This window comes from Dromiciops gliroides, chromosome 1 (assembly GCF_019393635.1).
Source record: "Dromiciops gliroides isolate mDroGli1 chromosome 1, mDroGli1.pri, whole genome shotgun sequence".
Lineage (NCBI taxonomy): Eukaryota > Metazoa > Chordata > Mammalia > Microbiotheria > Microbiotheriidae > Dromiciops > Dromiciops gliroides.
The window spans coordinates 367,269,506-367,283,473 of record NC_057861.1 but is presented as its reverse complement, the minus strand read 5'-3'; the positions used below and the strand labels follow the sequence as shown (position 1 = coordinate 367,283,473).

At 35.3% G+C, this 13,968-nt stretch overlaps 1 pseudogene; it reads right to left on the bottom strand.

Annotated features, from left to right (window-relative positions):
• Positions 1-13,164, bottom strand: part of LOC122749286 — a 62,099-nt pseudogene extending 48,935 nt beyond the window's left edge.
• Between the last annotated feature and the right edge of the window lie 804 nt (positions 13,165-13,968).

Below are 13,968 nucleotides of genomic sequence, written 5' to 3'. Positions count from 1 at the left end.
TGCAAGTTCAGAGTAACCTGAGAGGAAGAGCAACAGGCCTGTATTTATATCATGACTTTTGCAGCACCCAGATTTAGCCCCACATTTCCTGCCACCTATATTTTTCAAAATAGGTTTTCCTCATTTCCCCAAATAATAGCTGAATACTTTAATTGTACTTTCTACCTAGAAGTAGAGTTAAATACTATTTTTTACTGATTTATTCTATTCCCTTAGGGGGATCTGTGAACTCATCAGAATGGGCACTTCACCATTAAAACCTTTTATTCCTCTCCATTCTTTCTCAGTCTGTGTAACTTTTCTCCATTTCTTTTCATACATTTTTCATAAATAACTTTTAGTATTAAAAATATATGTGCAGTATCAATATTGCATTTGAGTCTCTCATTCTTGGGTGGCTGGCCCTCTTCTCTAGTCATCAATGTCTGGTTAATTTTCTTTTTTTACACATTCATTTTATTTTTATTCAAGTTTTTTTTATAGAAAATGACTAATATCGTAATGTTTTACATAATTGCACATGTATAATCTATATTTGAATTCTTACCACTTCAGGGAGTTGGAAAGGGAGGAAGGAATATGTGATAGAATTCGGAACTCAGAACATTCAATGAAAAGGTTTATTATTGTTTTTAAAGGCAACCACTTTTTTTTCTTTTTCTTTGTTTTTTTTTATTTTATTTTCCAAATTACATGCAAAAGCAAATTTTGATATCAATTTTTAAAAATAAAAGTATTTTATTATTTTCTAGTTATGTGTAGAGATAGCTTTCAGCATTTGTTTACATATGATTTCCAATTTCAAATTTTTCTCCCTCACTCTCCCTTCCCCCAGACAGCAGGCAATCTTATATAGGTTATCACGCAAACACATACATATATACACATATACATATACATACACACATACACACATACACATACACACACATACACAATATACATATATATGCTACATATATACACACATACACATACATAACAACATTAAACATATTTCTGCATTAGTCATGCTATAAGAGAAGAATCAGAGCAATAAGAAAAAACCTCAAAATAGAAAAACAACATCACCAAAAACAAAAGAAATAGTACGGTTCAATCGGCATCGATATTCCACAGTTCCTTTTTTTTTCTGGATTTGGAGAGCCTTTTCCCTCATGAGTCCCCTGGAATTCTCTTGTACCATTGAATTGGTGAGAAGAATGCAGTCCATCACAGTTAATCAGCACACAATGTTGATGAAACTGTATATAATATTCTTCAAGTTTTGCTCATCTCACTCATCATCAGTTCATGTAAGTAATTCCAGGTTTCTCTGAACTCCTCCTGCTCATCGTTTGTTGAAGCACAATAGAATTTCATTACATTCATATACCACAAATTGTTGAGCCATTCCCCAAGTGATGGGCAACCCCTCAATTTCCAATTCATTGACACCACAAAAAGAGCAGCTATAAATATTTTTGAACATGGGTGTCCTTTTCCCTTTTCTATGATCTCCTTGGAAAAAAGACCCAACAGTGTTATTGCTGGGTCAAAGGGTATGCACAGCTTTGTAGCCCTTTCAGCATAATTCCAAATTGCTCTCCAGAATGGTTGGATCAGTTCACAGCTCCACCAACAATGCATTAGTGTTCCAATTTTTCCACAGCTTTTCCAACATTTATTATGTTCCTTTTTTTTTTTATATTAGCCAATCTGACAGGTGTCAGGTGGTACCTCAGAGTTGTTTTAAATTGCACTTCTCTAATCAATAGTGATTGAGAACATTTTTTCATATGGGAATACATAGCTTTGATTTCTTCATCAGAAAACTGCCTGTTCATATCCTTTGGACATTTCTCAATTGGGGAATATCTTGGATTCTTATACATTTGATTTAGTTACCAATATATTTTAGAAATGAGGCCTTCATCAGAAGTACTGACCATAAAAATCGTTTCCCAGCTTTCTGCCTCCCTTCTAATTTTGGATGCATTGATTCTGTTTGTACAAAACCTTTTTAATTTAATGTAATCAAAATCATCCATTTTGCATTTCATAATATTCCCTATCTCTTGTTTTGTCATAAACTCTTCTCCTTTCCAAAGATCTGAAAGTTAGACTATTCCTTCCTCTCCTAATTTACCTATGGTATCACCCTTCCTCTCCTAATTTACCTATGGTATCACCTCTTATGTCTAAATAATGCATCCATTTTGACATTATTTTAGTAAAAGGTGTAAGATATTGGTCTATGCCTAATTTCTGCCACATTATCTTCCAGTTTTCCTAGCAGGTTTTGTCAAATACTGAGTTCCTATCCCAGAAGCTGGAGTCTTTGGGTTTACAAAAACACTACATTACTAATGTCATTTACTACTGTCTCCTGTGTCTAGCCTATTCCATTGATCTTCCACTCTATTTCTTGGCCAGTACCAGATAGTTTTGGTGACTGCTGCTTTATAGTAAAGCTCCAGATTTGGTACAGCTAACCCACCTTCCTGTGCATTTTTTTTCATTATTTCCCTCAATATTCTTGATTTTTTGTTTTTCTAGATGAATTTTGTTATTATTTTTTTCTAGCTCTATAAAGTAATTTTTAGGTAGTCTGATTGGTATGGCACTGAATAAGTAAATTAATTTAGGTAGAATTGTCATTTTATGATATTAACTCTGCTGATCCATGAGCAAATGATATCATTCCAATTACTTAGATCTGATTTGATTTGTGTGAAAAGTGTTTGGTAACTGTGTTCATAGAATTGCTGGGGTTGTCTTGGCAAGTAGACTCGCAAGTATTTTATATTATCTACCATTAATTTAAATGGAATTTCTCTTTCTATCTCTTGCTGCTGGACTTTGTTGGTCATGTATAGAAATGCTGATGGCTTATGTGGATTTATTTTATATCCTGCTACTTTGCTAAAGTTGTTAATTGTTTCAAGTAATTTTTGAGTTGATTCTCTAGGATTCTCTAAATAAACCATCATATCATCTGCAAAGAGTGATAGTTTTGTTTCCTCCTTGCCTATTCTAATTCTTTTAATTCCTTCTTCTTCTCTGATTGCTAATGCTAAAATTTCTAGTACAATATTAAATGATAGAGGTGATAGTGGACATCCCTGTTTCACCCCTGATCTTACTGGGAAGGCTTCCCACTTATCTCCATAACATATAATGATTGCTGATGGTTTTAGGTAGATGCTGCTAATTATTGTAAGGAAAGCTCCACCTATTCCTAAGCTCTCTAGTGTTTTTATGAGGAATGGGTGCTGTATTTTGTCAAAAGCTTTCTCTGCATCTATTGAGATAATCATATGATTTTGGTTAGTTTTCTTGTTGATGTGGTTCATTATCTTAATAGTTTTCCTAATGTTGAAGCAACTCTGCATTTCTGGTATAAATCCCACTTGATCATAGTGTATTATCCTGGTGATCACTTGCTGTAATCACCTTGCTAATATTTTATTTAAGATTTTAGCATCAATATTCATTAGGGAAATTGGTCTATAAATTTCTTTCTTTGTTTTTGCTCTGCCTGGTTTTGGTATCACCACCATATTTGTGTCATAAAACGAATTTGGTAGAACTCCTTCTTCACATATTTTTCCAAATAATTTGTATAATATTGGAATTAATTGTTCTTTAAATGTTTGGTAAAATTCACCTGTAAGCCCATCTGGCCCTGGGGATTTTTTCGTAGGGAGATCATTAATGGCTTGTTCAATTTCTTTTTGTAATATGGTCTTATTTAAGGATATTATTTCCTCTTCCATTAACCTGGGCAGTTTGTGTTTTTGTAAATATTTATCCATTTCATTTAGATTGTCAAATTTATTGGCATACAGTTGGGCAAAATAATTCCTAATTATTGATTTAATTTCCACTTCATTGGTGGTAACATCACCCTTTTCATTTTTGATACTGGTAATTTGGTTTTCTTCTTTCTTTTTTTTTAATCAAAATAACCAATATTTTATCTCTTTTATTGGTTTTTTCATAAAACCAGCTCTTAGTTTTATTGATTAATTCTATAGTTTTCTTGCTTTCAATTTTATTAATTTCTCCATTAGTTTTCAGGATCTCTAGTTTAGTATCTAATTGGGGATTCAGATCCCCCACTAGTATAATATTACTTGGCGCATACATATTTAATATTGATATTACTTCATTATATATAGTACCCTTTTGCAAGATGTAGTTTCCTTCCTTATCTCTTTTAATGAGATATATTTTGCCTGTGCTTTGTCTCACATCAGGATTGCTACCCCTGATTTTTTTTTTTACTTTAGCTGAAGCATAATATATTCTGCTCCAGCCTTTTACCTTTACTCTGTGTGTATGTCTTTGCTTCAGATGTGTTTCATGTACACAGCATATTGGAGGATCCTGGTTTTTAATCCATTCTGCAAATTGCTTCCATTTTATAGCAGAGTTCATCCCATTCACATTCACAATTATTATTACTGTCTATTCCCTTCCATTCTATTTATCCCCTTTGTACTTTTTCCCCCTTCTTTCCCCCTCTTTCTCCTTACCAACATTTTGCTTCTTACCCCTGCCTCCCCCAATCTGCCCTCCCTTTTTATCCCCCCTCCATTTTCTTTACCCTTTTCTCCCTTGCTTTTCCCCCCTTCTATCATTCCCCCCTTCTCTTCCCCTTTTGCTTCCCTAAAGAATGAGCTAAGTTTCTTTATCCCAATGAACGTATATGTTATTTCCTCTTTGAATCAAATCTAATGAGAGTAGGGTTGAAACCATGTTCACCCCTCCCTTCTTTCCCTCTATTGTAATATGTTTTTCTTTCACCTCTTCATATGATGTAATTCAGCCCATTCTAACTCCCCTTTTGTCTTCTCCCCATAAACTCCCTCTTTAACCACTTAATTTTCTTTGTATCATCACATCATACAATTAATATTTGTACCCTCTGTGTATAGTTCTCTCTGCCCAAATACATTTACAGTTCTCAAGAGTTATAATATTATCTTCCTGTGTAGGGATGTAAATAGTTTAACCTAATTGAGTAACATTTTTCCCTCTGTTTACCTTTTTAAACTCCTCTTGAGTCTTGTATGTTAAGATTGAATTTTCTATTCAATTCTGATCTTTTCATCAGGAAACCTTAAAAGTCCCCTATTTCCTTTAATCTCCATCTTTTCCCCTGAAAGTGAATGCACATTTGTGCTGGGTAATAGACTCTTGGCTCCTTTGCTTTCCATAATATCATATTCCAAGCCTTGTGATCCTTTAATGTTGAAGCTGCCAGGTCCTGAGCAATCCTAACCATGGCTCCATGCTATTTAAACTGCTTCTTTCTGGATGCTTGGAGTATCTTCTTCTTCACCTGATAATTCTGGAATTTGGCTACAATATTCCTTGGAGTCTTCCTTTTGGGGTCTCTTTCAAGAGGTAGTTAGTGGATTCTTTCAATTACAATTTTATCCTTTGATTGTATAATATCAGGGCAGTTCTACTTAAATAATTTCCTTGAATATGGTGTCTTGACTCTTTTTCTGAGCATGGCTTTCATACAGTCCAATGATTCTCAAATTGTCACTCCTCGATCTCTTTTCCAAATCAGTTTTCTTTCCAATGAGGTATTTCACATTTTCTTCTACTTTTTTATTCTTTTGATTCTGCTTGACTGATTCTTGGTTTCTTATGGATTCCTTATCTTCCAACTGTACAATTTTAATTTTTAAGGCATTCTTTTCTTCATTGAGATTATGCACCTTTTTTTCCGTTTGGCCAAATGAAGTTTTTAAGGCATTGTTTTCTTCAGTGAGATTATGCACCTTTTTTCTATTTGGCCAGATTGTGCTTCCTTTTCCAAGCTGTTGATTTTTTTTTTCCGTAATTTTCTTGTTTTGATTTCATTTTTGTCCCCATTTTTTCTCCTACCTTTCTCAATTAACTTTGGAAGTCCTTTTTGAGCTCTCTTCCCATTTTTTCTTCTACTTCTCTCAATTGATTTTTCAAATCCATTTTGTGCTCTTCCAGAAAGGGTTTTTGTTCTTGAGACCAATTTAACTTCCCTCTTGAAGCTTCACATGTAGGCAATTTAAAATTATTGTGTTCATCTGAATTTGTGTTTGCTTCTTCCCTATTGATACAGAATTTCTCAATGGTGAGAGCTCTTTTTTGTTTCTTGTTCATACTGAAGCTTATTTATTTGTTTGTTTGTTTGTTTGTTTTTTAAGTTGAGGTCTGCTCTGGGGGCACCAGGATCCCTGTTTTGAGTTTCTTGTGTTGGGGAATAGGGGCTGTGTCACCAGATTTTTATACTGAGGCTTCTATGGTTTGTGGATTTCCCCCACCCTGGACTTCCTAGCTGAGCATGCTGGGATCAGTGGGCCTAGTCATGCCTGTCCTGTGTGTGGCCCTCCAGCTGGCAACCTGCCCTCTCAGCTGGTGCTGGTGGGTTTTTCCACTGTCCTGCTGAGCCACCAAATTTTTGAGCCAGGATCCAGGGCCCCCAGTTGCTTGGCTGTGGCCCACAGCTTTCTGCTGACTTGCCCCAACCCTCTCTGCACTGCACTGCCGCCCTGTGCTGGGCCTTCCATTTGCCTGAGTCAGACTGACTTTTCCTGAAGTCTTCTAAATTATCTCTGGTTGGAAGACTGTGTATCTCTGTCTCCTTGCAGGTTCTGTAGTTTCAGAATCTGTCCAGAGGCTTGATTTAATGTTCTTTTTGAGGGAACATAAGGAGAGCTCAGGCAGCTTGCTGATTCCTCTCTGCCATCTTGGCTCTGCCCCAATACAAATTAAAAACAAAAACAAAATACTTTGGCTCTGCCCCAATATAAATTAAAAAAAAAAAAAACTTTGAGTTCCAACTTCTCTTCCTCCTTCCCTTCCCATCTCCACCTGAAGAACAGAAGCAATTCAATAGAAATTATAAATAAGTATTCATGGAAAACAACTCTACATTAGCTTGGTTGTGAGAGAATACAGACAAAAACAAAACTTCAGATTAAGGAATTGTCAAAAAATGTGTTTCATTCTGTTTTTAGATACCATCAGTTCTTTCCCTGTAGGTATATTGCAATTTTCATAAATTCTTCAATTATATTGGATCATTGCCTTGCTGAAAATAACTACGTGCTTCCCAGCAGATCATCTTAGGCTAATGTTGTTATTTTGTGTACAGTACATTTGTCTCTGCTTCAGTTCATTTGGGGCTTTCCAGGTTTTTCAAATTATCTCTCTTGGTTTTATTTCCAAGATCAACTGTTTTTCCAAGTAGATATTTTACTTTGCACTCTATTTTTTCATTCAATTGATTTGCTTTACCGTTTCTTGGTTTCTCATAAAGTCACTAGCTTCCATTTGTTCAATCCTAATTCTTAGGCAATTATTTTCATCAGACAGCTTTTTTTTATCTCCTTATCCATTTGACTTTTCAAACTATTGACTTTTCTCATCACTCTCCTGCATTGCTCTCATTTCTCTGTCAATTCTTTCCTCCCTCCCTCTACATCTTCCTTCTATCTTTCCTACTTTCTCATCAAAGTCCCTTTTGAGAGCTTCCATGACCTGAGATCAGTTCATATTTTTCTTGGAAGCTTTGGATGTGGGTGACCTGTAGTTGTTTTACTCTTCTGAGGTTGCGCCTTGATCTTCCTTCTTGCTGCAGAAACTTTCTAAAGCTCTGCACTTTCTTTGCTTGCTCATCTTTTCCTAGACTTTTAGTTCCCCACTGCAGGGTGGGGGTTGCTTCTAGTCTACACTACTCTCCCTAGATTCAGAGAGTCCCAGGTGTTTTGGTTTGAGGGAGGGCAGGTTTTCTCTTGCCTGGCCTGTTCTCTGATCCAAAGATAACCTCAAGCCAACTCGTAAGTTAAGCAGCCAGCAGAGTGCTGTGGTGGTTGTTAGCTTTTATGAGCCTGTGCCCCTCCCCCACCTTGTCCTCCCACTGTTCAGGATTTCTTCCTGGTTCCCTGCTGGAGTGGAACAGCTGAATTCCTCCCTAGAGCCTGCTGATACACCTTCACTTTCCCCCCTGGCCAGCCGTTCATCCCTCTCACCCAACCATAAACTCTGTTACAGAAGACTGTGGTGCTGCAGTTGATTCTGAGGCTTGGGGGTTAAATTCCTCTGGTGTGGCATGCCTAGGGTTTCTTTAAGTATGATCATGGAGTTCAAATATTGAGTTCCTATCCCCAAATCTGGAGTCTTTAGGTTTATCAAACAGTAAATTACTATGGTCATTTAATAAAGTGGCTCCTGTGCCTAACCTATTCCATTGATACATGACTATTTCTTAGCCATTATCAAATAGTTTTGGTGACTGCCAATTTATAGTAGAGCATCAAATTTGGCAAGGCTAGTCCATCTTCCTGTGCATTTTTTATTAGTTCCCTTGATATTATTGACTTTTTGTTCTTCCAGATCAATTTTGTTATTTTTTTTTAATTCTATAAAATAAATTTTAGGTAGTCTGATTAGTATAGCACTGAATAAGTAAAATCATTTAGGTAGAATTGTCATTTTTATTATATTAGCTCAGCCTATCCATGAGTAATTGATATTTTTTCAGTTATTTAGATCTGATTTGATTTGTGTGAAAAGTGTTTTGTAATTGTTTTCATAGAGGTCCTAGGTTTGTCTTGGCAGGTAGACTCTCAAGCATTTTATATTCTCTTCCATTATTTTAAATGGAATATCTCTTTCTATCTCTTGCTGATGAGATTTGTTGGTCACGTATAGACATGCTGATGATTTATGTGGGTTTATTTTATAACCTGAAAATTTGCTAAAATTCTTAATTATTTTAAATGGTTTTTAAATCGATTCTTTAGGATTCTAGATATATATCATCATATCATCTGCAAAGAGTGAAAATTTTGTTTCTTCCTTGCCTAATCTAATTCCTTGATTTCCTTTTTCTTTTCTTATGGCTAAAGTTAACAGTTCTAGTAAGATATTAAATAATAGAGGTGATAATGGACATCCTTGTTTCACCCCTGATCTTATTGGGAATGTGTCTAACATCCTCATTACATATAAAGTTTGTTGATGATTTTAAGTAGATTCTGCTTTTTATTTTATGGAACAATCCACTTATTTCTATGATCTCTAGTGTTTTATTAGGAACGAGGGTTGTGTTTTGTCAAAAGCTTTCTCTGCATCTATTGAGATGATCAGATGATTTTGGTTAGAGTAGTTATTGATGTGGTTGATTACATTTACAGTTTTCTTAATGTTGAACCAGCCCTACATTCCTAGTATAAATCCCACCTGGTCATAGTGTATGATCCTGGTGATGAATTGCTGTAATCTCCTTGCTAATATTTTAAGATTTTTGCATCAATATTCATTAGGGAAATTTTCTTACTCTGTTTTGGCTATGCCTGGTTTAGGTATCAACACCATATTTGTGTCATAAAAGGAATTTGGTAGAACATTTCTTCACCTATTTTTCCAAATAGTTTGTATAGAATTGGAATTAGTTATTCCTTAAATGTTTGGTAGAATTCAATTATAAATCTATCTGGCCTTGGAGATTTTTTTCTTAGGGAATTCATTGATGACTTATTCAATTTCTTTTTCTAAAATTGGCCTATTTAAGGATTTTATTCCTTCTTCAGGTAACCTGGATAATTTGTATTTTTGTAATTTTTCATCCATTTCATTTAGTGTCAAATTTATTAGCATATTGTTGGGTAAAATAGCATCTAATTATTGCTTTAATTTCCACTTCATTGGTGATGAAATCACTCCTTTCTTTTTTTCCTTGTAGGGCAATGAGTGTTAAGTGATTTGCCCAGGGTCACACAGCTGGTAAGTGTCAAGTATCTGAGGTTAGATTTGAACTCAGGTCCTCCTGAATCCAGGGCCCTAGCTTTATCCACTGTTCCACCTAGCTGTTTGTGAGCACTTTCATTTTTGATACTGGTAATTTGGTTTTCTTAGATAAAACCAAAGTTTTATCTATTTTATTAGTTTTTTTTCATAAAACCAGCTTGTAGTTTTCTTAATTAATTCTATAGTTTTCTTGCTTTCAATTTTATTAATTTTTCTTTCAATTTCAGGATTTATAATTTAATATTTAATTGTGGATTTTTAATTTGTTCTTTTTCTAGCTTTTTTAGTTGCATGCCCAATTCATTGACCTCCTCTTTCTCTTTTTTATTCAGGTGAGCATTTAGAAATATATAATTTCCCCTAAGTACTGCTTTGGCTGCATCCCATAGATTTTGGTTTGTTGTCTCATTATTGCCATTCTCTTGGGTGATGATATTGATTGTTTCTATTATTTTTTGTTTGAACCACTCATTCTTTAGTTTGAGATTGTTTAGTTTCCAATTAACTTTCAGTCTACCTTTCCATGGCTTTTTATTACATGTAATTTTTATTATATCATGATCTGAGAAGGATACATTTACTATTTCTGCCTTTCTAATTTTCATTATGAGGATTATATGCCCTAATACATGTTCAATTTTTGAGTATGTGCCATGTACTGCTGAGAAAAAAAGTATATTGCTTTCTATCCCCATTCAGTTTGCTTAAGATATGTATCATATCTAGCTTTTCTTATATTCTGTTTACTTCTTTCTTATTTATTCTGTGGTTAGCTTTACCTAATTCCAAGAGGGAAAGTTCAGATCTCCCACTAGTATAGTTTTGTTGTCTATTTCCTCTTGTGACTCATTTAACTTCTCCCCTAAGAATTTGGATGCTATACCCCTTGGTGCTACATGTTTAGTATAGATATTACTTCATTATCTATCATACCTTTTAGCAAAATGTAATTTCCTTCCTTATCTCTTTTAATTTGATCTATTTTTGCTTCTGCTTTGTCTAAAATAAGAATTGCTACCCCAGCTTTTTTGATGTCAGCTGAAGCATAATATGTTCTACTCCAACCTTTTGCCTTTACTCTGTGTGTATTTCTCCTTCAAATGTGTTCCTGGTAAACAACATATTGGAGGATCCTGATTTTTAATCCTCTCTGCTATTTGCTTCCATTTTATGGGAGAGTTCATTGCATTCACATTCACAGTTAAGATTAGTAACGATTTCTTTCGCTACATCCTCTTTTCCCCTTTGTTTGTCCTCTTTTTCCCTTCTTTTACCCTATTCCTTTAGACTAGTGTTTTTCTTCTGACTACTGCCTCCTTCAATCTGTCCTCCCTTCTATAAATACTACACTTTTCCCCTTCCCCATTTTTTTCCTTAAAGAGTAAGCTAAGTTCCTTTATACAAATGAAAGTGTATTTTATTCCCTCCCTGAATCAAATCTGTTGAGAGTAAGTTTGAAACAATGCTCACTCCTCCCTTCTTTCCCTCTATTATAATGGGTCCTTTTTGTGCCTCTTCATATGATGTAATTAACCCCATTCTACCTCCCCCTTCCTCTCCTCCTCCTAGTCTTCTTTTATTCTGCCCCTTGAGTTTCTTTATATCATCACATCAAAGTCAATTTAATAACAATACCTTAATAGAGATACAGATCCCAAGAAGTAAAAGTATTACCCTCCCTCATAGGGATGCAAGCAAATAACCTCATTGAACAACCTCACCCCCCCCCCACACACACACACTTGTTTATCTCTTTATATTTCTCTTGAGTCTTGTATTTGGAAATCAAATTTTCTATTCAGTTCTGGTCTTTTTCTAGGGAAATCTTAGAAATACCCTATTTCATCGAACACCCATCTTTTCCTCTGAAAGAGAATGCCCAGTTTTGATGGGTAGTTGATTATGGGTTGTAATAAAAGCTCCTTTGTTTTCTTGAATATCATATTCCAAGCCTTGTGATCATTTATGGTTGAAGCTTCTATGTCCTGTGCAATCCTGACTGTGGCTCCATGATATTTAAATGGTTTCTTTCTGGCTGCTTGGAGTATTTTCTCCTTCACCTGATAATTCTGGAGTTTGTAATATTCCTTGAAGATTGATTCGTAGATTCTTTAAGTGCTTATTTTATCCTATGATTCTACAATTTTAGGGGAGTTTACATTGATAATTTCCTGGAATATGGTGTCTACACTCTTTTCTTGATCATGGCTTTCAGGTAGCCCAATAATTCTTAGATTTTCTCTCCTGGATCTATTTTTCAGGTCAGTTGTTTTTCCAATGAGGTATTTCACATTTTCTTCTATATTTTCAGTCTTTTGATTTTGCTTGGCATAATATTGGTGTTGTAACGATTGGAATAATGCCACCTGCTGTAGAGTTACTGTAGGAAAGCTCCACCATGAGAAGACATCTGAAGGCAAGCCATGTGGCTTTCCTTGGCGTTAGGAAGTGATGTTTACTTGAGGGTACTGTCAATCAAAGCTACCAGCCAGTTAGTTTGGAGATGTGTGTGCAAGTTTATGGAACATTCCCAGTTTCAATGGAACCTTGTGGGATGAAGGAGGTGTGGTTCATTCTCTTTTGTAAGGACTTTCATGGAGAGCGGAGCTAAAATGAGCACTCCCTGAGATAGATAGATATAGGCATCTAAGCCTCTTTCTCTCTCTCTTCACCAATTTTTTTTCCTCCTTAACAAATTCTTAAAAGTCTAAACTCTTGTTAAAGCTTATAATTTATTGGTGACCACTCATTAGATATTTTATACAGACTAGCTAGAATTTTAGCCCCTTACAGTGTCTTATGGAGTTATTAGCTTCCATCAGTCCAATTTTAATTTTTAAGGCATTATTTTCCCCTGTAAACTTCTGCTCCTCTTTTTCTACTTGACCAATTTTTTTTCTCCCATTTTGCCATTTTTTTCTCTCTTTTGGTCAACTGTATTTTTTAAGTATTTGCTTTTCTTAATTTTTGTGCTTCTTTTTGCAATGTAACTCTCATTTCTCCCATTGCTTTTCCCAGTTTTTCTTCTACCTATCTCATTTGGTTTTCAAAAGCCTTTTTGAACTCTTCAAAGAAGGCTTTTGGGTCTTCAGACAAGATCATGTTACCACTTAGGTCTTCACTCATAGGCATTTTGACAAACTCATCTGAGTTTGAGTTTTAGTCTTCCCTTTCACCACAGAAGCTGTAAATGGTAAGGGTCCTTTTTTGTTTATTTCTTGCATTGTAGCCTATTTTTAAGCTTATAAAGATGTGTATCTGATCCTGGGGCACAGGGTTCACTGCTGCAATCTTCTTTTTGCTCTTAGCAACAGCACTTTCAGCTGCCTCACTCTCAGCTGTGTTGAGTTGCTGAAATGTTGGACTGCCCATTGAGCCAAGCTGTGCTGAGTTGAGCTGTCAGTTGAGCAGAGCAGTGCTAGCTGCCCTCCCCTTTCACCCAGGTGAGACAGACCTTCCCTCAAGATTTCTAAATTATCTCAAGTAGGAGGATTCTGTCTTGCTGTCTTTTTGTAGGTTTTGTTGTTCTAGAATCTGTTTAGAGGTTTGATTTAATGTTTTTTTTTAGGGAAACACAGGAAAACTCAGGCAACTTCCTGGCTTCTCTCAGCCATCTTGGCTCCACCCCCAGATCCCACTAAGATAGTTTTAATATCTTTTTTTTTTCTCTTGTAACTCAACCAAATTTTCCTTTAAAATTTAGATGCTATAACATTTGGTGCATACATGTTAAGTATTGGTATGACTTCTTTGCCTATGGTACCTTTCAGCAAGATATATTTTCCTTCTTTTTCTCTTTTAACTAGATCTACTTTTCCTTTGTCTGAAATCAAAATTGCTACCCCTGCTTTTTTTTTTTTTTACTTCAGCTGAAGCAAAGTAGATTCTGTTCCAGGCCCTTATATGTACCCTGTGTGTATCTCTCTACTTTATATGTGTTTCTTGTAATTAACAGAATGTAGGATTTTGGTTTGTAATACATTCTACTATCTGCTTCTCTTTAATTGGTGATTTCATCCCATTCACATTTATAGTTATGACTACTAACTTTTTATTTCTCACCATGCTATTTTTCACCTGTTTATTCCCCCACTCTGACCCCTACACTCTGCCTTCTCACAAGTCTTTTAATTATTATCAATGCCTTTTATCAGTCAACCCTCCCACTTGTATTAT